At 37.8% G+C, this 26262-nt stretch overlaps 1 pseudogene; it reads left to right on the top strand.

Annotated features, from left to right (window-relative positions):
• The first annotated feature begins 1069 nt into the window (after positions 1-1069).
• LOC132526474 (hypoxia-inducible factor 1-alpha inhibitor-like) overlaps positions 1070-26262 on the top strand; it is a 126169-nt pseudogene continuing 100976 nt past the window's right edge.

Genomic DNA, 26262 nt, shown 5'->3' with positions numbered 1-26262 from the left:
ACCCCGCTAACCCTATCTTCCTTTAGGTTAGAAATACTAGCCTAGATTAGTGAAATGCTGCAGATGTGGATCACATCGGTTTTGCAAGGAATTTAGACCTTGTTGATATCTCCGTGACCCCTTTCCATTTCCTTGTAGTGTTGTCCTTGCTGCGGTGTCAGTCCCTTCTGGATCCACACTGAGACAGAGAAGTGTTAGCCAGGGGATTGTACAGCAGTATCAGTGCTCAGCTGAACAAATCTGAGCCCCTGAGGGCAAAGACGGAATTTTACTTTTTAAATTTTCTGTGTCTTTCTCTTTATATAAATATATACCAGAGTGCAGTGTATTCGTGCAAAAAGCTTATTGAAGTTTAGTAACTAGCAGGATGATGTTGGACAAGATACTTATTTCTCTGGCCTTCATTTTTATTACTTAAATAATGAACTGGTTGGACAAGGTCTCTACGATCCTTCAATACTCTAACATTCACTGTACAAAGGTATAGCCTCAGATATCACTGAGTGGAACAGAACACTAGTTGTACCAATACTAAATGACTTCAGCTTTAAGTGATAATTTTTAGCATTTTTTGGTCAAAGTAATTTTTACCATTTCTGTCACCTATCCACCTGATAGGCTGTCAGCTCTCTGTTGTCTCTATTCCAATATTGATCACTCCTCTTCCACTTCTTATTCTTATTTGCTGATACTAAACTTTGTGTCTGGGAAACCAATACCAATGCTAATTTTTCCATAGTACTGAACAAAAACATGTAAAATCCTGAAGCCCTCTGACCCTTTATGGTAATCTGAGGTTGACTCCAGTTCATTCCGGGGCAGAAAGCACATGGCCTTGGTGAGAGTTGTTTTTCTTTCTCTTCCACACTTTCCCCCTCCCAAGTTCTGCATTGTGGCTATGTTTCAGACAGATGATGTTGCCATAAATCTTTAAATAAGTGGGAAACATTATAGTCTAATCACTGATGGGCCACCTCTGTATTTCTATTCAGAGCATAATCTGGCTCCACATATTGACTGATCTGTGAAAAGACCAGTGTATAAATCAGTGAACAAATATTTAGTGAGTATGTCCCTTTACTCTGTGCAAACTACTCTTCATGGAGAGCCAGAGGAATGGAAGACAGAGCCCCCAGTCTCAGGAAGATGTAACACCAACAATAATACCACAGTTTCAAACAAACTGGAAGCCACAGAGCAGTGCTTAGCAGTCAAGCGCATGGTTCAGAGGTTTAGTGCCTTGAGTTCGGAGGCTACAATGGATCAAGGAGATTCCTTTTGCAGGCTCCTGGGTAGGGAGGTTCTGACACAGAGCTCTACTGTCCTTTTAACAGAGATGTGTTCACTGTTTCTTCAGAGGTGGGTTTTAGCTGCCATCTTGTGTCCCCTCTTCTCTAAGAAGTCTTGTTCTATTGCCTCTTCTCTTTTGCTCCAAGATGAGTCTGTCTTTCTGTTCTGTAGTTTGGTGCTTGCCTTACCTTCCCTGAATAGTGGGCCTGTTTAGAAGTTAGAGAGGCATTTCCTCTGGTAGCTAAAAATAGACTCCCTCATGCACTCTGCTCCTCCATGAAATATGACCTGGTGCTTTTATGACCACTAAGATTCAGCTTCCAGAATGGGAATGGGATGTGAGAGGAAAAGCATGGACTCAAAATCAGATGAACCTGGCTCTGAATCATACTCCACCACTTCTTGGTTGTGATACTCTGGTCGATTTTCTTAAACTCTCTAAGCCTCAGATTCTTCCTCTGTAAATACAGGATAACAAAGAGCAATGACTTTAGGAGAATACATTTGGCAAAGATAAGATTTTGAAACTTTATGAGGGCAGGGCCGTTGCCTATCTTATTGTTCTAGCACCTCCCACAATGTGTGGGTCCTTATAGCCAGTCACTTGATAAATATTTGATGAATGAAAGTACGTCACATCCTAACCTTCCCACATCGCATCTCAGTGACACCCGAGGCTAATGACATTTGGCTGGTAGAATCCAATATGGCCTGAGTGGCTTTACTTTATGGCGTGTTTGGATGACTAGACTTTGGAGTCGGATGGTCCTGAGTTAGAATCCTAGATCTCTTATTTAATAGCTATGTTGAATAAGTTGTTGCATTCCCTTGAGCCTCAGGTTCATCTTCTATAAAATGGGGATAATATCATCGACATAAAATGTGTTGTAAAGACTATTTATAACATATATTAAATGGTTAGTATACTGCCTAACATATAAGAGGTAAATAATCTAGCTATTTTTATTTTTTATTGTTGTTGATAGTAACATTAGACCCAACTCTTCCCAGCCATTTGACAAACTAGCTTTCGTTTCTAAGTTGGACTATGTGAAAGAATGCAGCTCAGTGCAAAACTCATGCGCTGTCAAACACTTGGCTTTGGAGAACCAGACTTACTAATAAAGCCTACATCTGGATAGGAACTTGGCATAGCCAGGCTCTTCCCCTTGGTGGGCTTCTCTTTTACCCTCTTATCAGGACAGCTAGGGCCTGACAGACTTGCCTTTCCTATTGATGTGGGGTTCAACATGTTGCTAGAACACATGGCTGTCTTCTCTACCCTTCTTCCAACCAGAGCCTCAGTCTCCCAAGATACTCTGGGAAGAGTGGTTGGCATTGCTCTCAGGGTATGATGTACATGCCTGCCTCCTGCACCAGTATTCCAACTGCATCATCCCATAGAAATGTGATGGAAGGGGTTTGATGGTAATGAGATTTTATTTGTAGAACTATTCTTCCAATAGACTATGAATTAGGAAACCTCTGAGGCTAACCTAGAAACTATCATCATAACCCTTCATGCCCAGCTCCAGTCCCTTTAAATACCCATCAATGCTCCACAAACTGTCATCACACACCATGATTTCTATAAAGGCAGTAGTTTATATTCCAACAACCAACATGTAAATGGTTTTTGGACTACAGCTGGTTAGGATGTTTTCATCGTTAGCGCAATTGTTATGAAGTATGTAATGTGTGGTACAGAAGACCCATTCTGGGGATTTTGGCTCTAAGTTGAGCTCTGCCCCTCACTTGCTTTCTCACTTGGGATCAGTCATATCCTCTCCTGGGACCCAGTACACTCGTCCGTAAAGTGACAGGTTTGGACTGAAGCCCCTTTCAGCTCAAAGGGCCTCTGATTCAGCAAAACCCTTATCATTGTAGCTGTTAGAAAAGGCTTGTTTCAGATTGACTGTGGTAGCCACTGCTTTCTTGGCCTGTCACAGTGTTCATTTCTTCCTTTTCCCCTCATGTCCCAGTGGTATTTTGGCCCAGGATGAGTCACTCTGCCGGCTGTGGCATACATCCGGAAATGGACTGCCATCCTCCTTCCTGGCACAGGGAGGGAGGAGTGTGACTTTTTATATCCCCTCTTATTGATTAGTGACATCTACTACACAAGAATTTTGATTACTCTGGTCTCATCAAGCCATATCTCTGAATACAAATCCTTTGCATTCCTGCAAACTCAGGATGAGTCTGACCTCGGACAGGCTTTGGGAAACTTTAGAAAGCATCTCTCTCTACCACTGAAAGGTTCACAACTATTGTTTTCCTCTCCTGACTCATCTTGGAATCAGTAAATTAAATATGTATAACTTGTGAAGATTTAATTTGTATTAAAGCAAGGTGCTTTGCTGAGGAACGTCAAGATTTAGAGTTATTCAGCTCTCCTTTTCTCCCTCCTCAATGATTTTCTTTCCTTTAGTGTACACGAGGGCTTTCAGAGAGCTGCTTCCTCTCTGCCTCTCTGGCTCTGGCTCTTCCCTGTAACATGGAGAAGTTAAAACTGAGTTGACTGCCGTCTATTCTCCTAGGGGACTGGCAAGACTTGAGGATCCAGAGGCTGTTTCTCAAGTAAGTGCTGGCCATTGTGTCTTCTGGGAAATTGTGCCTTCCTCTAGAATTGGGGAAGAGTCATATTTTTTCCTTATATTGTTTGTGATGTATTCTGGAATACCCTTTCTTGATGATCCTCCCATCTAGAATGTTCTTTTCCTTTACCCTCCTCATCCCCATCTGCCACTTTATCAGTTCCTAACTTCCTCCATTTTATTTCCCCAAAGGGGACTGATTTATTTTTTACCTAAACTTATCGTCTCTCTCATCTTTTAAATAATTTGTTTAGATAATGTATTGGATTTTTAAATACTTTTTCCTTGGTATGCAGTTCTTGCCTTCCCAACTGAACTGGAGGTTTCTTGAGGGCAGTAGACTGCATGCTTTTAAATAAATAAATACAAATTCATCAAGTACTTTTTATGTTTATAGAACATGTTATAATTGATTTCTCCCTGTTGTACTATACTTAGCATAAATTTTAGGTGTTACCAAAGCCCTTTGTTAACAACAGATTGAGTAGCATATGACATCACCTGAAAAAATATGACGCTTACCTGTTAAACCACCAGAGTAATGAAGGGCAGAGCATTTCGATGTTGTTATTTAGACTGAATTCTTAACTTTCTCTGTGCATTTTAGTCCTACTCAATTCTCCAAGGATGTAATAAGTGCTCACTAAATGCCAGGCACTATCCTAGGTACCAAAAATACCAGGAAAATGCTCAGGCTCCCTTTTGCTCAAGGAATGGTTATGTTATCTTTAAGTAAGTCATTTAGCACTCAGATCTATTTGCTTCCCAAACAATGGGGATGATAATTGTCTCTTGAAAACATATGCAAAACTTTTTGAAATTAGGAAGTGCCAAGTTACTTTTTATCTTCCTTAGTTCATGCAGAGGATATGCCTTATGAAAGGTGATCTTTTCTGGAATATGGGAGGCTTTCTTCTCTTCCTTTAAGTAATTTTTACTTTCACAGAAGGGGACACCTAACGTGAATGGTAGTTTTATGTACCTACAATAAGAAGTATGAGTGACAATGAGTTGCTAGGGTGACAACCTCAGTCTTTCCCGTTTTTCACTTATTTCCAGCAGGTCACTTAGAACTTCTAATTTTTTCCTCATTTATCTTTCCTTTTGGCTTTTTCTTTTCTTTCTGTCAAATTACTGTTTTCACCATAGTCAAATCTTTATCAGCTTAAAGATATTTATTCACCAAACAAGTATTTGTTGAGTTCTTACTGTGGTCATTGTTCTAGACACCAGGATTACAGGAGCAAACAAAACTGACACAATCCCGCCTTCATGAAGCCTACTTTCTAGTATAAGTCAGAAAATAAATAAAATAAATAACTTAAAAAAAGAAGAAGAAGCAGCATATACTGGCAGAGTAAGAGCCATGGAGAAACATAAAGCTGGGGAAGTCAATAGGGGATATGGGGAATGATGGCTACAACTTTAAGTAGATAATAAGGGAAGCTAATCTTTGCATAAGGACTTGAAAAGGGTCAGGGACAAATCATGTGGATATCTGGTGGAAGAACATTCCAGGGAGAGTGAGCAGTTTACAGCAAATCTCTGAGATGAGAATGAGTAAGATAGGAAGTAGGAGATGCCGAGACAGGGACCAAGTAAACAAGGGTCCGAAGACCTTTGTAAGAACTTTGGCTTTTATGCCAAAGCATTATGCCAAAATGCTCCAATAGCATTTTGAGGAGAGAAAAGACATGATTTAACTTATGTTTGAAGAGAATTACTCTGGCTGCTGGATTGAGATAGACTTTAAAAGGGCAGGTTAAAAGTAAAAACAAAACAGGAGACTATTGTAGTAATCTCCATGAAAAATTATGGTGGCTTAAACCAGAGTAGGAGTGGTAGAGGTTGGGAAAAATGTCCAGGGTCCTGCTGGAGGTATGGCCCAAGAGAGTTTGCTGATGGATCGGCCATGGGATGTGAGAAAAGGAGTATATTCAAGGATCACTGCAAGGTTTTGGCCTGAGCAGCTAAAAAAATGGACTTTCCATTTTGTAAGAGGAGTATTTTGAAGTACTTAAGTTTAAGATGCTTATTAGAAATGTTAAGTAGGCAGTTGCTTACAACAATATGGAATTCCAGAATGAGGTTCAGGTGGGAGGTTTAAGTTTGGGCCTCATCAACGTATAGATGGTATTAAAAGTCACCAGACTGGATAAAATGATCAAGAGAGTTAATGCAGATAGAAAAATGAAGAGGTCCAAGGGCTGAGCCCCAAGGCATTCTGTGGTCGGGACTCTGGAGAGACAGGAGGAACCAGCAAACCAGACCAGCTTATAAGGGAGAAGGAAAACCAGGAAATCGTAGTTGTTCCAGTAAGACGAGTGAATAAAGTGTATCAAAGAAAAGATGAAATGCTGCGAATGCCGAATGCTGCAAAGTCAGATGAGGATTATCAAAATATCCTTCGGCTGGAATCCTGGTTGTTCTACCCCAAATTTCTCAACACCATTAGATTTAGCTTCCTGAAACATGGTTTTTAATCATGTCCTACTCAGAACAACTCCCAGTGGATTTAATTATTATAAACTAAAGCCCAAATGCCTCAGCTTGTCATTCAAGCCCTTATAAAACATCTCTACTCATCTCTGTCTAGTAGGAAATGGCTTGTTTCTTGGAGGTTCCTATACCTTTCATGTTCTTTCCTCACTCTGCACATTTGCTTATGCTGTATTCACACTGCATATGGCCTTCCCATTCCTTTCTACCAACCCCAGTCCTTTCCCTTTCCCATCCAGCCTAAATCCCTTACTATGCCAGGCCTTGGGGTGCATTCCCATCTCTGAGTCCCCAAAGCTTGCCACTATACCATCCACAGTGACACTTGTATTGTCTCATGATTTTTCAACAGTCCATGGGCAGATGTGTCAGCTTCTTTATGAGACTGTGAGTTCCTTTAGAGTAGGAACCTTGTTTTAAGCTCCATGGTTTCTGTAGCTCACTGAAAAACTGAGTCTTTAGGATTGCACACTTACTAAGCCTCCAAAGAATACTTTGAATCATTGGAAATTAGAACAGAAATGGAAAGCTATCATTAGCTATTTGGCTGGTCCCAAGGTTTTCTTTCTTTTATTTCATATCAATGGTATTATTTCTTAAAAAGAATATCTTGCAGGAAATCTCAACCTATATAAGAGGATAAATGTAGAGCTGCTATCTGTGGTTGAGGGTAGAGAGTAGGAGCTTTGAACTTTGCCATGTGTCCATCCTCCTTCAGTCACCCTACCCTTATCCCTAGGGCAGCTCAGAGGCACTTCCGTGGAACTCAGTGTTACAGATGAAGAGTTTGAAGTTCAGAGGCAATTCGTACAAGTAGTAAATAACAAAATTAGTATTTGTGTCCCCAAGTATTGTACTTTGTTTACATTATATAAGAAGAATGAATGAATGAGCTAATGACTAAGTGAAAAAGGAGAGAAGTAGAAGGTAACTGATATTCATTCATCAATATTCATTCACTGCTGACTGTAGCCTGGATCTCTCATGACTTAACCTTGAGCTTCTTAGCAAGGAAGAACAGTCACAAAACCCATTGTATAGATAAGACTGGGGGTGGGGAGTTAAACAGATGACCTCAAGGTTAAGAGATGAAGGTGGGATTCAAACCCTCAAAACTCTAGTGCCGAAAGTTGCATTCTTTCTGCCATGTCAGACCCCTTCTGGAGCAGAAATAAGAGACTAAAGAAGGAAATACATTCAGAGGATATTTTAAATTTATACGCCAAAAACTCTTACAGCTTTTATCTGTTCTATTTCTCTCTTCTTTCCCAACTTCCCTCTCTCTTTCTTTTTTACGAGTTATAATTTCAGTACAAGACGACTATAAAGGTATTTATTAGCAAAGGCCTGCAGAGTCACAGGCCAGAAGCTAATTTTGCATTGCAGGATGGATTTCTGCTGAGAGCATATTTCATAAACTTAAAACAACATATTGGGTGGGGACACAAGACAACATCACTATGTCTCATATTTAATTTATCCTGCAAACACGATCTCTCAGCCAGTAGAATTTTACACACCCTGTGTGGGATGCGGGATATTTCTAACTGGTGTCACTTAGTAATGTTAAATGGGATCAGGCTACAAACATTACTTTGGGAGGTTTTTGAAATATTTAATGTACATTTGCAGATCATTTTATGATATACTATATTTCTTTGTAGCCCAGCTTAGATTTGTCTAGAAATGCTGCAGATTATTAAAAATTAAGTGAAATGCCTTCTTGAATGGAATGTAAAATAGATCCATTCTGGGAGCTTCTTAAGTGCTAATTATAACAAGTTCTAGAGTCTAAATTATCTACATTACAGAAACTGTGACTATTCAGGTACATACAAAGAATAATTATGCCATATCTGAGTAATGCTTTCAGTTTCATAATTTGCATTTACATATCCTGTCTTATTTAATTCTCATAACAACCCTCTATTGTGGGTGACAGTATCCCCACTTTAAAGATGAAGAATTGAGGGAGCATAGGACTTACCCAAGGTCCTAAAACCTCAAGCTGATATGTCATAAGTGCTACATGTTGTGGGAAAAGTGTGTTTCTTTATTATATTATTATATATTTATTATATTTTTATTATGATAATGAAACATATTTTTTCCCTTCCTAGGTAAAAATTTCCCAGGACTTACAAATTTAATATTTTTTATTAGCATCTATTACTGAGCTAGTAGACTCCATAGACTCTGGGTACTCGTAGAGAACTAATAGCCAACAGACAGTAATATATTCTGTATAGCAATGTGTGGTTGACAGAGAACATTTATCTGCAGTATCATATTTGATCCTTCCACCAATCCCGAGAAGCAGGGTGGTCAGGTATTCTTGTCCAGATTTTATAAATGAGCTGGTTAAGCGACGTAGTAAAAATCTCATAATCACAGATTGTAAGGGAAGAGACATAAACCCGGTTTTAGATGTCAAGTCCAGAGATCCTCCATGTGGAGTGCCGAACACATTATTTGGCATATGTTAAGTTCTTAACACACAGTATTTGCATTTTATTATTACTTTTGTTGTTTTTTTCTACAACACACTGATTTGTAAGCATATCTCTCCTTGGCCAAATTGGCTGATGTCTACAAACCCAGCTAGTGAACCCATTCTTTAATCCTCCCGAAAAACCACTCAGCTGCAAACAATCAAACAAGTGTCTGGATTCTGGAAGCTGAATTTGAGTGGGGCAACTACTGAGTGGCCAGTTAGGAAACTTTGCAAACAGAAGTGGAGTTTATTTTACAATGTGATGAACTGTGCAGATATCATTTTATGCCTCTTAGCCAAGATGGCCTTTAGGTTTTATTAATTTTCTCAAGGTTGCAGGGGTGGAGAAAAGATGCCATGGTGACCACTAAATATCATGTAATCTTTAAGTTGCTATAAAATAAAAGTTGCAGTCATATGGAGGCAATCTCAGACAATTACTGAATTGAGTAATCAGAAAGTTATTCAGGATTGTCGCTGCAGGACAAAATGCTATGTGTCTCTGTTTAACTCAGAATTTTCAGAACTTAACTAGAAACTATAATATCTATCATTTATTGTGTGGTTACCATGGCCAATTACTGTCCTAGGTAAATTATACATAGAAAGACCATATATCCAAGTGTGTCTGGGAAAGTCCCAATATTACCTCTCTATTCTTGCATAAGTATTATCTCCTTTCACTCTCAAAAGTGTCCCGGGGCGGGGGGAAGGATAGATAAATGGATATACATGATAAGAAATCTAGAAAAATGTTAATTATAGCATTTGTTTATATATATATATATATATATATATATATATGAATGATGGTGGATAAAAGTTCTTTCAACTTTTCAAAATAAAATGTTGGGAAAAATGTCCTGGTTTGGATGATAGATTCTATGGTTATCTAATATGTAGATGATCTCATTTAATACCTAAAATCATCCTAAATGTTAGTTAAAATTATTATCTACATTTTACAGATGACAAAATTGAGTCACCAAGAGGTTAAGAAAGTGGCCCATAGTGCACAGCTAGTAAATGGGATGGACCCCCCCAGCAGCGCACCTGCAGAACACATGCAGTTGGGAATAATGCTATACATCCCCCAAATATATGATTGTAGCAAACACCTTTTCTTGTAAGAACTATTTAAATTCCACAGAATTAGTGTTTCCCAGAATACATTTTAGGAAACACTGCCATAGAGCAGCCCAGGGCAGGGAGAAGGAACTGACATTTATTTATTTATCTTTTTACTGCCCTTTATTGATCAACTTTCTGTTAAGCACTTTATATACATAATTTCATTTATTTCTCACAGTGATGTTATTAATAGATATTAATATCTTTATTTTATAGTGAAGAAATGTACACTTAGAGCTATTAAGGTCACTTATCTATGGTCACAGGTCTAGTAATGTTCCAAGCTGGAATTCAAATCCAGGTGTTTCTACCTTCCTGACACCTCAACTGATTTTTTTTTTAACTTGTTCATTCTGCCTCTGTCATAAGCTTAGCCTAAAAATGAAATACATACCCATGTAGAAAGGCTCTGAATATTATGGGTGAATATTAATTTGAATGTGAATAGATAGTCTACTAGAATAATTCAAAAATCTTTTTAATAATACAACATTTTTAGAGAACAATGAGGGTAGAAGTTAGTCATCTTTTAAGTTTCATCACTAGATTCTTTGATACTACATTTATCCAAATTCTTTAGCCGTCGTTAGTTGAGCAGTTATTTGGTGAAAGAATTGAATACTAATCACTCCTATTCCCTCTTCTTAGGAAATATTTACTGATTTTCTACTCTGTGCCAGGCACTATGTCCTTCTCTGTCTTAGTTCCCTTATCTGCAAAATGGATCTCATAGGGTAGTACTGTGGAAATCAAATAATAGCTTCAAAGCACTTAGAACAATGCTTGCCTCATATTAAGACGTCATACATCCATATGTTCATTTATTCAACCAATTCATTTATTCAATCAATTGGGTATGCAGTATGTGTCACAATTTTGTGAACAAAATATATGAAGGTCCTGCCCTCATGAAACTTATGTTTTGATGACAGAATCAGACAATGAGAAAGTAAATATGTTTCAGGTAATAAATTAGGATTGTATAGGTTGTGCTGCAGTAAAAAAAAAATAAGCTCAAATCTCTGTGGTTTACCCAATAAAGTTTATTTTTCACTTATGCTACAGATTTAAAGCAAGTTAGCAGAAGGGCTTTGCAATTCACAGTTACATAGGCATTTAGGACAGAGGCTCCACCTTGACCCATATGCCACGATCTTCAAGAGAAACATGATGAATTCTGCAATGACTTTTAAAGCTCCTACCAGGAAGAGACATAGGCCACATCTCACTGGCAAAGGCGAGTCTTATGTCTGTGCCTAACGTCAAAGGGTGCAGGGAGTATGAGGCTGGCACATGCTTGGAAGGAGTGTAGAACTGCCCTGAAGGTGATCACATATAGTGAGAGGAGGCCTGGGAGAGGAATAAAGCAGGACAGTGGGGACAAAGGGCCACTTGTGGGGGGGAATGCTGTTTTATACAGATCAGCCAGGGAGAGCCTCATTGATTGGGTGACATTTAAGCGGAGAAATGAAGTAAGGGGGGGTTGGTCTTGTAGTTGTTTGGGGGAAGAGTTTTCTAGTCCAAGAAGATAGCCAGGGTAAAGGCCCTGAAGAAGGAGCATCCTTGACATGTTTGCAAAACAGCAAGAAGGTCCAGATGATTGAAACTGATGGAGCAAGAGAGAGAGTTAGGGAGATAAGGTCAATGAGAGCAGGAGGCCAGATCAGGTAGAGCCTTGTGGGTCATGGTGAAGACTTGGGCTTTAGTGCAGAGCAGGATGGGCATTTTGAAAAGATGAGAGATGCATCTAGTGTACATGTTAATGGGGCCACTCTAGCTGCTGTGTGAGGAAGGAGGCTGTTGAATTATCAGGTGAGAGATGGTACTGGCTTGGATCAGAGTGATAATAATAGAGAAGGTGAGAAGGGTGAGATTATAGGTATATTTTGAAAATGGACTCAAGAGGATTTGCTCACTGACCAGACATGGAATGTGAGAGAAAGAGGGAAAGAAGTTAAGGGCAAATCCAAAGTTTTTAATGTGAGAAACTGTAAGGATGAAATTATAATTTACAAAAAGGTGCAACTTTGAGAGGAGAGCTCATAAAGTGTTGTCTTAAGAATCATGATTATTTAATCTTTACAGCAGCTCTACTAGGACATTTTCCTAGCCTCATTTAAAAAAATACAGAGTGATGCTCAGTACCGTTAAGTGGCTTAGCCAGGGAAATAGCTCCAGATCATTTGGTTCCTAACTCCAAGAGAGCTATGATAACACGGATAATTACAGGGTATATTTCTTCTATTCTGGTTTACATCATGAAGCCTAAATTACTTTAGAATGAGTAAAAATCCCAATGTAGAATCTGTAAAGGGGTTGGTGTAAAACTACTAAAGAGGGACTTGAAGCTCCTGTCAATTGTATTATTAGTATAGAGTTACACCAGCACCACTATCCTCCACAAAATGAAAAAATTACAGGTAAATCTGGATAAATGTATATCTGCATGCATGATCAGGGCATGCAGGCAGATCAGTGGAATAGATTGGGGTTTCATTTTAATATTGTAAATCAGTATTAAGGTAGCTATATATCTGTATCTATGTCTATGTGTATATCTACATCTATATTATATATAGTCTATATAATTATATATATGTTTTATGTATAACCTATTGTTTTAAACCTATTGGAAAAGTTTGATTCTTATGTATAAATCCTGGACACAACTGAATTTTGTTAAATTATGGAGGAACTTGTAGTTTCTTAATATTGTCCTTGGTTCAACATTTAAAACTTTTGTGACTTAAACCACTCCTTCTATAGACTTGTCTCAATGCCTCTCCTCCAAGTCTTACCAATTCTTTGCATCCCAGAATTTTCTGTTATGGTTTATAACTTCATAAACTTACAAAATGCCCTTCTCTTTCTCTCAAATGCATTTTCCTACAACCTCCATTAACTTTCATGAAGTCCTGCTCGTCCTTCAAGACTCAGACAAGGGCCATCTCTTTTTAAAAGTCTTCCAAAACTCTCTCTCCAGAAAGGGCCTGGTATCTCTCCTCTGTGTCGTCACAGCACCTTTAGTATACTTCACTCAGCACTTAGCATCCTATACTGTAATTAGTAATTTATTTTCTATCTCTCCCACCAGTCTGTAAGCTTTTTGAGGTCAATTCATCCTAAATGCCTCAATATTCCAGGCACCTAAGTCAAGTTTTCACTACACAAAAGGAACTCAATAAATATGTACAAAATGAGTAGATGAAAATTTTTGAGTAAAAGTCCTCACTAACTTTATCTATAGATGTTGAAGTAGAAATTTAAAAATAGGAATAGCAAATGAGTTTTATCCCTTCTGCCTAATCTGGTCGATTAGTAGTGTCATCCTCAAGTGTCAAATAAAAAAAGGTGTTCTGAGGTCCTTTTATCTGCCCTTGGTTGGAAAAGGGAGGCATGGTTATTATGATGTCTGAGGTGGATTTGGGAGAGGGAAGTCAAGGCATTTGTTTTAAGTTATTTGACTTCCCTGGGCTAGAATATTGTGCTAAATTCATGTAACTTCAAAGACTTGTATGGAACGTTTATTTTCTGATTAAACGTCTACTATCAACTTATTTTTACACAGGGTTGCTACTGTGATTCAGTTGAGGACCTATTGCTAATTTCATTGCTGAGCAAGTTTTTCTGCTTGACTGTAATCTCTTGAAGAGAGTATTTCTAAAGGAAATACAAACAGCTCTTGCTTTGACATAAGTCCAAGGTCTCAAAGAGTGACAGGTACATCTGGAAATATCATTTAATGTTATTTTAGATTCCTCACTCTGTACTCTTGGAGGCCTGTTTAGAAGATTTCATGGGAAACGTGAAGATTTCTCTTCCATGATTTCAAACTTTTTCTGAAGTGAAAGAATATAAAATGAAGCAAAAATCCAGGAAGTTCATACATATTTCTAAATTACAACCACCTTTTCCTGATAGCATTATACCTGCTATTCCTTCCTCTACAAAAAGCTAACTGTGAAAAATCTAATTATAATAATCATTTTATCAAACACTTTCTAGCGCCAGGCACTGTGCTGTGTGTATGTGTGTGTGTGTGTGTGTGTATGTATACATAGAGTACATAACTATACATGCACATTTTATCTATCTATCCATCCATCCAATCAGTATAAGTTTGTTAGCTAGCTTATCTTAAGAAAGACTGCCCTTTATTCTGAAATTGTATCCTTCACACTTTTTGTGATGTTAAAATGCCTTTTCTTTTACTAAATAGTGGAAATAGAAGACAGAAGGGTTGTTTATTTGGTAATGTCCTTACTTGCAAAATGAAGAATAAGAAATCCTACATTTTCCTCCTCCACCATCTCATAGTCTTCTTCCTTTCTTCATCATCATCATCATCATCATCATTTTTAGTTTCACTTGACTGAAAACTGAACTGTGCAATGGAAAATGTGAAAAGACATTTTCAATCAATGTGAGGTTGGGTACCCTTGTGGTTTTTCCTCACTTTTTTTCTTTCAGTCAACATGGGTCAACATATTGGATTCAGATTCTTAGGGATTATTTCTTAGCTTTTGAAGAACACATAAAAATCAGTTTTAAAAGGTGATAGCCAACATATCAGGAGAGGTAATCTGTGCATGAGACTTTGCCTATAGCTTTCCAGAACTTTAACTGGCATTTAAACAAAATATTGTTTCTTTACTGTGATGAGAATTTCATCAAAATAAATAAAGTCAATAAAGGAGTTTTAATGATTTTCTAAAATCTCCATTACCAAGTTGATAAAGATGTTGCCTCCATTTTGGAACCAACCAAATATCAAACGTAGCCCCTCAGCCTCCTATTTCCGACATCTGTGTAAACTTTGGGTACATTTGTGTGTTTGGTCATAGATTAATACACAGAAATAGAGTTAATATCAACAGTATTGTAAAGGATAGCCTTTTATGTAGATACTCATAAAGTAAATACTTTTAAAAATAAGCACTGTGTCTATTTAAATGGAAGCCTTAGTATGAGCTATTCCCAGACATTTAACAAATAAAAATTATTCATCAAACCATAGTTTTATTGTTTGCCTTCCAACCTGTTGTGAAAACTTCACAGAGCTTTTATACTTGAAATCATTCCCAAACTATATAATGCCCCAAGTTCCTAAACTTCTTATTCTTTCATGCTGTCAGTTTAAAGATTATTTTGTTCTTTAGATGAAAAACCTAATTGAGCATGGATAGATCTTTCTTGCTTCAGTACATTAGAGGAGAACTACTCCAACTTTTTGTTTCCAAGACCACCTTTACACCCTTAAAAATTATTGAGGAACCCAAAGAGCTTTTTTTTAAATGTAGGTCATATGTACTGATACTTTCTGAAGTAGAAATTTAAAATATACATATTAATTTTAAATAATTTTAAAACAATACTAAACACAGTACCTGTTAACATAAATAACATTTAAAAATAAAATATAGATATATTTTCAAAAACAAAAAAATATTCTACAGTCAACTTACTGCAATACATGGTTTTAATTGCAATATAGGAAGAAGATTCAGCATCACACAGATAGTGTAGTTAGAAAAGGGAAGCATACTTCAATAACCTTTTCAGGTCATTGTGGATATTCTTGCCTAATGCCAAATGCTATTTACAAGCTCTGCTCTTGCTATATTGTTCTTCTGTTCCACTAGAGCTATAGCTGGCTTTAAAGACTTTACATTTATCATTGAGGACATTCTTCTTTGATGCTACACCAAAACTTGACAGGTGGTATCCTGTGTATTAAAATCCGCTGGTCTATCTTTGAGTGCATGCTTTTCTTTACCAGGCATAATTTTGTAACATCATTCAATGGTCCTGTGGAAAATATCAGTTCATTGAATTACGTAGCTCTTCTAAATGTTGACTCATTCCACTGCACAGCATGAAACATTGCACCACTTATTTCACTAGAAAAGTCTTTAAGTTTGAGGAACCTATCAAGCTCACAGTGGTGGATACAACTTTTCTAAAATTCTAATAATTGTTTGCAAGTGGAATTGTTCTCATTGACATTAGACACTGACAGTTGTTTTCCTTGAAGTGACAGGCTTGTTTCATTTATTTTTGAGAAAATGTCTGCCAGATACACAAGTCTGAATAACCATAGTTTGTCAGTCATTATTTCAGTTAAAAATGACATTCCATGGAAAAAGAAGCAGCAAATTCAGCTGGCAGCTCAATCACACAGTACCTTTTCTTGAGACATCTTTAGTATTTAGCAGAAGTGCTTTATTCATACTTCCCCTTTTGTCACAAAGAATATTTTAAAAAACACATATTCAAGGGTTGAGGTTTAATAAGATTATCAACTTTTACTGCTTCATCAAGGACATTATTAAGTGAAACTGGCCTTCGTTTTGTGAGTTCATTTGGTAAAGCCTGTAATGATCGCTGGTTTAGTGTTTAGTGTCATGTCAAGCTGCAAACAGCGTTACTCACCATTACTTTTGCACAGTCAGTGAAAAAGCAAATATCATCTCAGTGTTGTTATGAAAACCCTTCTGACTTTGTGCCTAAAAATTTCTTGGACACCGCTGTGGGTCCACAGAACGTTCGTACCTGAGGCATGATAACATCCAGGCTAAATTTTGAAATTGGTAACGATTGCCTTTGATATACACCCTCTCTCACTGTACCTACTCCTTTCCCAACACCCTTCGCCCACACCATTCTCCTCCCTGCCCACCTGTGCACCACAGTACTCTTAACAGGCCAAGAGGCACTGTGTCTCAAATGGATTTCCTGGGTTGAATTCCATCTTTGAAATCATCATTTATCAGCTCCCTCCCACCAGTTCTCCATTCCAAAACATGTTTCCTGTGTATCTCATCATGAGGGATAAAATTCCACAGAAAGTACCCTGGCGTACTGTTATAAGATCCCATGTAGCATCTTCCTTTTCCAGTGCTATATTTATCACGAATAAAACTATATATGTTATGCTTACAAGGGTGAATGTCTGTTTATATATTTTAAATCACTAATGAAAAAAATGTCCAAGATCAGTGTTAAAGTATAATTTTCAGTAAGTTAAAAACATGGTTCTCATACAAATATACAGTAAGCACGTATCGAAGATTTATTTACCTCATTAATAAGGGAACCAGCAGGATGGTAAACCTAGTTCAAAGGAGAAAATGAGAAAAAAATATAGAGAGAGAGAGTCAGTGGAAAAAAGAATGCTAAAATAAGGCTGCAAAATTGGATTCCAAACTGATTAATGTCCTGCAGTATAATAATATCTTAACCCTTGGAGTTATATTTCCTACTGAACAGAAATTATTCACATCTCTACTGGACGAAAATAATTTGCAGCTTATCCATCTTGTACAAGTTAAGATCTAACTTTACCAGGCCCAGGCCCTGATCGAGACAATTACAAATCAAATAGACAGCTAGTGGGAAACAGCCGCATAGCACAAGGAGATCAGCTCGGTGCTTTGTGTCCACCCAGAGGGGTGGGGTAGGGAGGGTGGGAGGGAGACGCAAGAGGGAGGAGATATGGGGATATAAGAATGTGTATAGCTGATTCACTTTGTTATACAGCAGAAACTAACACATCATTGTTAAGCAATTATACTCCAATAAAGATGTTAAAAAAATAGACAATTACAAATCAAACACAGTTGTCTTTCCTTAGATCAAAAAATGGACACTTATGTGGGTTTGTTCAACAATAGTTCTGTGTGTCTTTGAAAGGGTGTGCAGTAACGTTTTTGCCTTATTTTCAAGTTTGAACCATTTTTCTTAAATTGGAAATAAAACTATGGAGAAGGATGCTTAAGGGAAGATCTTCCCAAGCTCTTAAAATGCTACAGTATAGTTGAATGTGGAATATCTCTTAAATATTTATTGAGCATTTCCTTTGTGACAAGCAGTATGCAAAGAGATTTCATGTATAGTTTTATTTTACCTTCACAACAACCTCATGCGGTAGTTATTATTGTTTCTTTTACATGGAAGAGGAAACAGGGACAGGAGTTTACAGAGTTGCATAGTTGCATAAGGTAACACAGTAAGCAGTAGAGCAAAGATTCAGATATAAGGTCTGTCTTTTAACCTGCATAGTATGGTAGTTCCTACAATGCTCAGGGGCTATTTCTGCAAATTTCACATTTTGTCTCTGGCAAGCAAAATTAATTTATTCATTTTATAAGGTAATTTTTTCTGATTTTAAAAAATATTATAAGATCATTATAGAGGATGTGAGAAATAAAAAGAAAAATCAAACTCCCTCAAAATTTCATTAACCAGACACAAACCCAACATTTTGGTGTGTTTCCTTGTAATTTTTATTAAATGTATAAGTTTATGAATATATGGTTACAAATTATACTGTGATCTATAAGGTGAAAACACTGATTGAATTATAATATAATACTGCATGGATAGTGTATTAGATAGATCCCGTGTCACTGGACTTCTTAGAGTTTTCAATATTTAATAATATAAATATTGTCATGAACATTTTTATATATTGTTTTTTTCATTCAAGAGGTTTTATTTTTTTTAATTTTATTTTATTTATTTTTTTATACAGCAGGTCCTCATTAGTTATCAATTTTATACACATCAGTGTGTACATGTCAATCCCAATCGCCCAGTTCATCACACCACCACTCCCACCCCCCTCCGCTTTCCGCCCTCGATGTCCATATGTTTGTTCTCTACATCTATTTCTCTATTTCTGCCCTGCAAACCAGTTCATCTGTGCCATTTTTCTAGGTTCCACATATATGAGTTATATACGGTATTTGTTTTTCTCTTTCTGACGTACTTCACTCTGTATGACAGTCTCTAGATCCATCCATGTCTCTTCAAATGACCCAATTTCGTTTCTTTTTATGGCTGAGTAATATTCCATTGTATATATGTACCACATCTTCTTTATCCATTCATCTGTCGATGGACACTTAGGTTTCTTCCATGACCTGGCTATTGTAAATAGTGCTGCAATGAACATAGGGATGCATGTGTCTCTTTTTTTTTTTTTTTTGCAGTATGCGGGCCTTTCACTGCTGTGACCTCTCCCGTTGCGGAGCACAGGCTCCAGACGTGCAGGCTCACCGGCCATGGTTCACGGGCCCAGCCGCTCCGTGGCATGTGGGATCTTCCCGGACCAGGGCACAAACCCATGTCCCCTGCATCGGCAGGCAGACTCTCAACCACTGTGCCACCAGGGAAGCCCTGCATGTGTCTTTTGAATTATCGTTTTCTCTGGGTATATGTCCAGTAGTGGGATTGCTAGGTCATATGGTAATTCTATTTTTAGTTTTATAAGGAACCTCCATACTGTTCTCCATAGTGGCTGTATCATTTTACATTCCCACCAACAGTGCAAGAGGATTCCCTTTTCTCCACACCTTCTCCAGCATTTGTTGTTCGTAGATTTTCTGATGATGCCCATTCTAACTGGTGTGAGGTGATACCTCATTGTAGTTTTAATTTGCATTTCTCTAATAAGTAGTGATGTTAGGCAGCTTTTCATGTGCCTCTTGGCCATCTGTATGTCTTCTTTAGAGAAAGGTCTATTTAGGTCTTCTGCCCATTTTTGGATTGGGTTGTTTGTTTTTTTGATATTGAGCTGCGTATGTTGCTTGTATGTTTTGACTTTCTGACTTACTTCACTCTGTATGACAGTCTCTAGGTCCATCCACCTCACGACAAATAACTCAGTTTCATTCATTTTTATGGCTGAGTAATATTCCATTGTACATATGTGCCACATCTTCTCTATCCATTCATCTATTGATGGACACTTAGGTTGCTTCCATGTCCTGGCTATTGTAAATAGTGCTGCAATGAACATTGTGGTACATGACTCTTTTTGAATTATGGTTTTCTCAGGTTATATGCCCAGTAGTGCGATTGCTGGATCATATGGTACTTCTATTTTTAGTTTTTTAAGGAACCTCCATACTGTTCTCCATAGTGGCTGTATCAATTTACATTCCCACCAACAGTGCAAGAGGATTCCCTTTTCTCCACACCCTCTCCAGCATTTATTGTTTGTAGATTTTTTTGATGATGGCCATTCTGACTGGTGTGAGATGATATCTCATTGTAGTTTTGATTTGCATTTCTCTAATGATTAATGATGTTGAGCATCCTTTCATGTGTTTGTTGGCAATCTGTATATCTTCTTTGGAGAAATGTCTATTTAGGTCTTCTGCCCATTTTTGGATTGGGTTGTTTGTTTTTTTGATATTGAGCTGCCTATGTTGCTTGTATGTTTTGAAGATTAATCCTTTGTCAGTTGCTTCATTTGCAAATATTTTCTCCCATTTGGAGGGTTGTCTTTTGGTCTTGTTTATGGTTTCCTTTGCTGTGCAAAAGCTTTTAAGTCTCATTAAGTCCCGTTTGTTTATTTTTGTTTTTATTTCCATTTCTCTAAGAGGTGGGTCAAAAAGGATGTTGCTGTGATTTATGTCATAGAGTGTTCTGCCTATGTTTTCCTCTAAGAGTTTGATGGTGTCTGGCCTTACATTTAGGTCTTTAATCCATTTTGAGTTTATTTTTGTGCATGGTGTTAGGGAGTGTTCTAATTTCATACTTTTACATGTATCTGTCCAGTTTTCCCAGCACCACTTTTTGAAGAATCTGTCTTTTCTCCACTGTATATTCTTGCCTCCTTTATCAAAGATAAGGTGAGGGCTTCCCTGGTGGCACAGTGGTTGAGAGTCCGCCTGCCAATGCAGGGGACATGGGTTTGTGCCCCGGCCCGGGAAGATCCCACATGCTGCGGAGCGGGTAGGCCCATAAGCCATGGACACTGATCCTGTGCGTCCGGAGCCTGTGCTCTGCAATGGTAGAGGCCACAACAGTGAGAGGCCCACGTACCGCAAAAAAAAAAAAAAAAAAAAAATGATAAGGTGACATATGTGTGTGGGTTTATCTCTGGGCTTTGTATCCTGTTCCATTGATCTATATTTCTGTTTTTGTGCCAGTACCATATTGTCTTGATTACTGTAGCTTTGTAGTATAGTCTGAAGTCAGGGAGTCTGATTCCTCCAGCTCCCTTCCTTTCCCTTAAGACTGCTTTGGCTATTCGGGGTCTTTTGTGTCTCCAAACAAATTTTAAGATTTTTTCTTCTAGTTCCATAAAAAAATGCCATTGGTAATTTGATGGGGATTGCATTGAATCTGTAGATTGCTTTGGGTAGTATAGTCATTTTCACAATATTGATTCTTCCAATCCAAGAACATGGTATATCTCTCCATTTGTTGGTATCATCTTTAACTTCTTTCATCAGTGTCCTATAGTTTTCTTCATACAGGTCTTTAGTCTCCCTCGGTAAGTTTATTCCTATTTATTTTATTCTTTTTGTTGCAATGGTAAATGGGAGTGTTTCCTTAATTCTTCTTTAAGATTTTTCATTATTAGTATATAGGAATGCAAAAGATTTCTGTGCATTAACTTTGTATCCTGCAACTTTACCGAATTCATTGATTAGCTCTAGTAGTTTTCTGGTGGCATCTTTAGTATTCTCTATGTATAGTATCATGTCATCTGCAAATATTGACAGTTTTACTTCTTTTCCAATTTGTATTCCTTTTATTTCTTTTTCTTCCCTGATTGCCATGGCTAGGACTTCCAAAACTATGTTGAATAATAGTGGTGAGAGTGGACATCCTTGTCTTGTTCCTGATCTTAGAGGAAATGCTTTCAATTTTTCACCATTGAGAATGATGTTTGCTGTGGGTTTGTCATATATGGCCTTTATTATGTTGAGGTAGGTTCCCTCTATGACCACTTTCTGGAGAGTTTTTATCATAAATGTGTGTTGAATTTTGTCAAAAGCTTTTTCTGCATCTATTGAGATGATTATATGGTTTTCATTCTTCAATTTGTTACTATGTTGTATCACATTGATTGATTTGCGTATATTGAAGAATCTTTGCATCCCTGGGATAAATCCTACTTTATCATGGTGTATGATCCTTTTAATGTGTTGTTGGATTCTGTTTGCTAATATTTTGTTGAGGATTTTTGCATCTATATTCATCAGTGATATTGGTCTTTAATTTTCCTTTTTTGTAGTATCTTTTTCTGTTTTTGGTATAAGGGTGATGGTGGTCTCATAGAATGAGTTTGGGAGTATTCCTTCCTCTGAAGTTTTTTGGAAGAGTTTGAGAAGGGTGATTGTTAGCTTTTCTCTAAATGTTTGATAGAATTCACCCAGGAAGCCATCTGGTCCTGTGCTTTCGTTTGTTGGAAGATTTTTAATCACAGTTTCAATTTCATTACTTGTGATTTGTCTGTTCATATTTTCTATTTCTTCATGGTTCTGTCTTGGAAGGTTGTGTTTTTCTAAGAATTTGTCAATTTCTTCCAGGTTGTCCATTTTATTGGCATAGAGTTGCTTGTAGTAGTCTCTTAGGATGCTTTGTATTTCTGTGGTGTCTGCTGTAACTTCTCCTTTTTCATTTCTAATTTTATTGATTTGAGTCCTCTCCCTCTTTTTCTTGATGACTCTGGCTAATGGTTTATCAATTTTGTTTATCTTCTCAAAGAACCAGCTTTTAGTTTTATTGATCTTTGCTATTGTTTTCTTTGTTTCTATTTCATTTATTTCTGCTCTGATCTTTATGATTTCTCTTCTTCTGCTAACTTTGGGTTTTGTTTTTTCTTCTTTCTCTAGTCCTGTTAGGTGTAAGGTTAGATTGTTTCCTTGAGATTTTTCTTGTTTCTTGAGGTAGGCTTGTATAGCTATAAACTTCCCTCTTAGAACTGCTTTTGCTGTATCCCATAGGTTTTGGATCATCGTGTTTTCACTGTCATTTGCATGTAGGTATTTTTTGATTTCCTCTTTGATTTCTTCAGTGATCTCTTGGTTATTTAGTAACATGTTGTTTAGCCTCCATGTGTCTGTGTTTTTTACGTTTTTTCCCTGTAATTGATTTCTAATCTCACAGTATTGTCAGCAGAAAAGATGCTTGGTATGCTTTCAATTTTCTTAAGTTTACTGAGGCTTGATTTTTGACCCAAGATGTGATCTATCCTGGAGAAAGTTCTGTTTGCAGTTGAGAAGAAAGGGTAATCTGGTCTTTTTGGATGGAATGTCCTATAGATATCAATTAAATCTATCTGGTCTACTGTGTCATATAAAGCTTTTGTTTCCTCATTAATTTTCTGTTTTGATGATCTGTCCTTTGGTGTAACTGAGGTGTTAAAGTCCCCCACTATTATTGTGTTACTGTCGATTTCCTCTTTTAGAGCTGTTAGCAGTTGCCTTATGTATTGAGGTGCTCCTATGTTGGGTGCATATATATTTATAATTGTTATGTCTTCTTCTTGGATTGATCCCTTGATCATTATGTAGTGTCCTTCCTTGTCTCTTGTAATATTCTTTAAAGTCTATTTTATCTGATATGAGTATTACTACTCCAGCTTTCTTTTGATTTCCATTTATGTGGAATATCTTTTTCCATCCCCTTGCTTTCAGTCTGTATGTGTCCTTAGTTCTGAAGTGGGTCTCTTGTAGACAGCATATATACACGGGTCTTGTTTTTATATCCATTCAGCCAGGCTGTGTCTTTTGGTTGGAGCATTTAATCCATTTATATTTAAGGTAATTATCAATATGTACGTTCCTTTTACCTTTTTCTTAATTGTTTTTGGTTTGTTTTTGTAGGTCCTTTTCTTCTCCTGTGTTTCCCACTTACAGAAGCTCCTTTAGCATTTGTTGTAGAGCTGGTTTCTTGGTGCTGAATTCTCTTAGCTTTCGCTTGTCTGTAAAACTTTTGATTTCTCCATCGAATCTGAATGAGATCCTTTCTGGGTAGAGTAATCTTGGTTATAGGTTCTTCCCTTTCATCATTTTAACTATATCATGCCACTCCCTTCTGGCTTGTAGAGTTTCTGATGAGAAATCAGCTGTTAACTTTATGGGAGTTCCCTTGTATGTTATTTGTCATTCTTCCCTTGCTGCTTTCAATAATTTTTCTGTGTTCTTAATTTTTGCCAATTTGATTAATATGCATCTTGGCATGTTTCTTCTTGGGTTTATCCTGTATGGGACTCTCTAGGCTTCCTGGACTTGGGTGGATATTTCCTTTCCCATGTTAGGGAAGTTTTTGAGTATAATCTCTTCAAATATTTTCTCGGGTCCTTTCTGTCTCTCTTCTCCTTCTGGGACCCCTATAATGCGAATGTTGTTGCGTTTAATGTTGTCCCAGAGTTTTCTTAGGCTGTCTTCATTTCTTTTCATTCTTTTCTCTTTATTCTGTTCTGCATCAGTGAATTCCACCATTCTGTCTTCCAGGTCACTTATCCGTTCTTCTGCCTCAGTTATTCTGCTATTGATTCCTTCTAGTGTAGTTTTCATTTCAGTTATTGTATTGTTCATCTCTGTTTGTTTATTCTTTAATTCTTCTAGATCTTTGTTCAACATTTCTTGCATCTTCTCAGCCTTTGCCTCCATTTTTTTCCCCAAGATCTTGAATCATCTTCACTGTCATTATTCTGAATTCTTTTTCTGGAAGGTTGCCTATCTCTATTTCATTTAGTTGTTTTTCTGGGGTTTTATCTTGTTCCTTCATCTGGTACATAGCCCTTTGCCTTTTCATCTTGTCTATCTTTCTGTGAATGTGGTTTTTGTTCCACAGGCTACAGGACTGTAGTTCTTCTTGCTTCTGCTGTCTGCCCTCTGGTGGATGAGTCTATCTAAGAGGCTTGTGGGTGTTTCCTGATGGGAGGGACTGGTGGTGGGTAGAGCTGGTTGTTGCTCTGGTGGGTAGAGCTCAGTAAAACTTTAATCCGCTTGTCTACTGATGGGTGTGGCTGGGTCCCCTCCCTATTATTTGTTTGGCCTAAGGTGACCCAACACTGGAGCCTACCTGGGCTCTTTGGTGGGGCTAATGGCAGACTCTGGGAGGGCTCATGCCAAGGAATACTTCCCAGAACTTCTGCTACCAGTGTTCTTGTCCTCACGGTGAGACAGAGCCACCCCCCAACTCTGCAGAAGACCCTCCAACACTAGCAGGTAGGTATGGTTCAGTCTCTATGGGGCCACTGCTCCTTCCCCTGGGTCCCAATATGCACAGTACTTTGTGTGTTCCCTCCAAGAGTGGAGTCTCTGTTTTCCCCAGTCCTGTCGAAGTCCTGCAATCAAATCCCACTAGCCTACAATGTCTGATTCTCTAGGAATTCCTCCTCCTGTTGCCAGACCCCCAAGTTTGGAAGCCTGATGTGGGGCTCAGAACCTTCACTCCAGTTGGTGGACTTCTGTGGTATAAGTGTTCTCCAGTTTTTGAGTCACCCACCCAGCAGTTATGGGATTTGATTTTATTGTGATTGCGCCTCTCTTACCATCTCACTGTGGCTTCTCCTTTGTCTTTGGATATGGGGTATATTTTTTGGTGAGTTCCAGTGTCTTCCTGTCAATGATTGTTCAGCTGTTAGTTGTGAGTCTGGTGTTCTCGTTAGAGGGAGTGAGAGCATGTCCTTCTATCCTGCCATCTTGAACCAATCCCCATGATGAACATTTTTAAATAAAAGTATCCTTTAATCTTCCTCTCATCTCAGAGTATAGGTACTATGATTATCTGTAGTTAGTTGAGGAAGGTAAGAAACTTGCACAAAGACACAGCTGGTGGGGAAGAGCTAGGATGAGCCCTTAGAAAACCAAACTTAGATTTCTTTTTCTCCACACTATTTTCCATGGGCTCACACGAAGAGGTCATGGGATAGTCTGATATTCATTGTAATGTCTACCTGCACATTTGAAATTTCATTTACTTCCACGATCTGAAGGATCTTGATTTCTTGAGATGAAATCCATTCTCAGCCTCCATACACAGGATTCGTCAGCATCGACTTTGCTCTTTCTAGGCCGATAAGACATACCCTGGGTGGTGGTGCTTCATACATCTGCGTGCTGTGTGCTGCAACTCAGAATCCACAGGTGTGTTTTTATCAGATTATTAATACTTCTCAACACACACAAAGCTTCAGTCTGCCCGATTCTGTAAAACTCCCTCCTTGAGAAGAAGGGTTTGTTTGTTTATTCCATCAAAAGAAAAATTATCTTCAATTTTGACATATACAACATATGGAATTGCACAGCATTACCAGGTAAAACAAGAACTCAACCACAGCTGTGAGCACACCAAATTCCACCAAATGTTCGGGATTTGGGGAGTGTTCAAAACTTCTTTAGTGCAAATAAGATGTTAAAAGTATTAAACTCACCAGAGAGCTTCTACATTTCATATAGTTTGTCCCCAGGCAATGGAGAGCAGAGATTATCTATATTC

This window comes from Lagenorhynchus albirostris, chromosome 9 (genome assembly GCF_949774975.1).
Source record: "Lagenorhynchus albirostris chromosome 9, mLagAlb1.1, whole genome shotgun sequence".
Taxonomy (NCBI): Eukaryota; Metazoa; Chordata; class Mammalia; order Artiodactyla; family Delphinidae; genus Lagenorhynchus; species Lagenorhynchus albirostris.
This window is presented reverse-complemented; position numbering and strand designations above follow the sequence as displayed.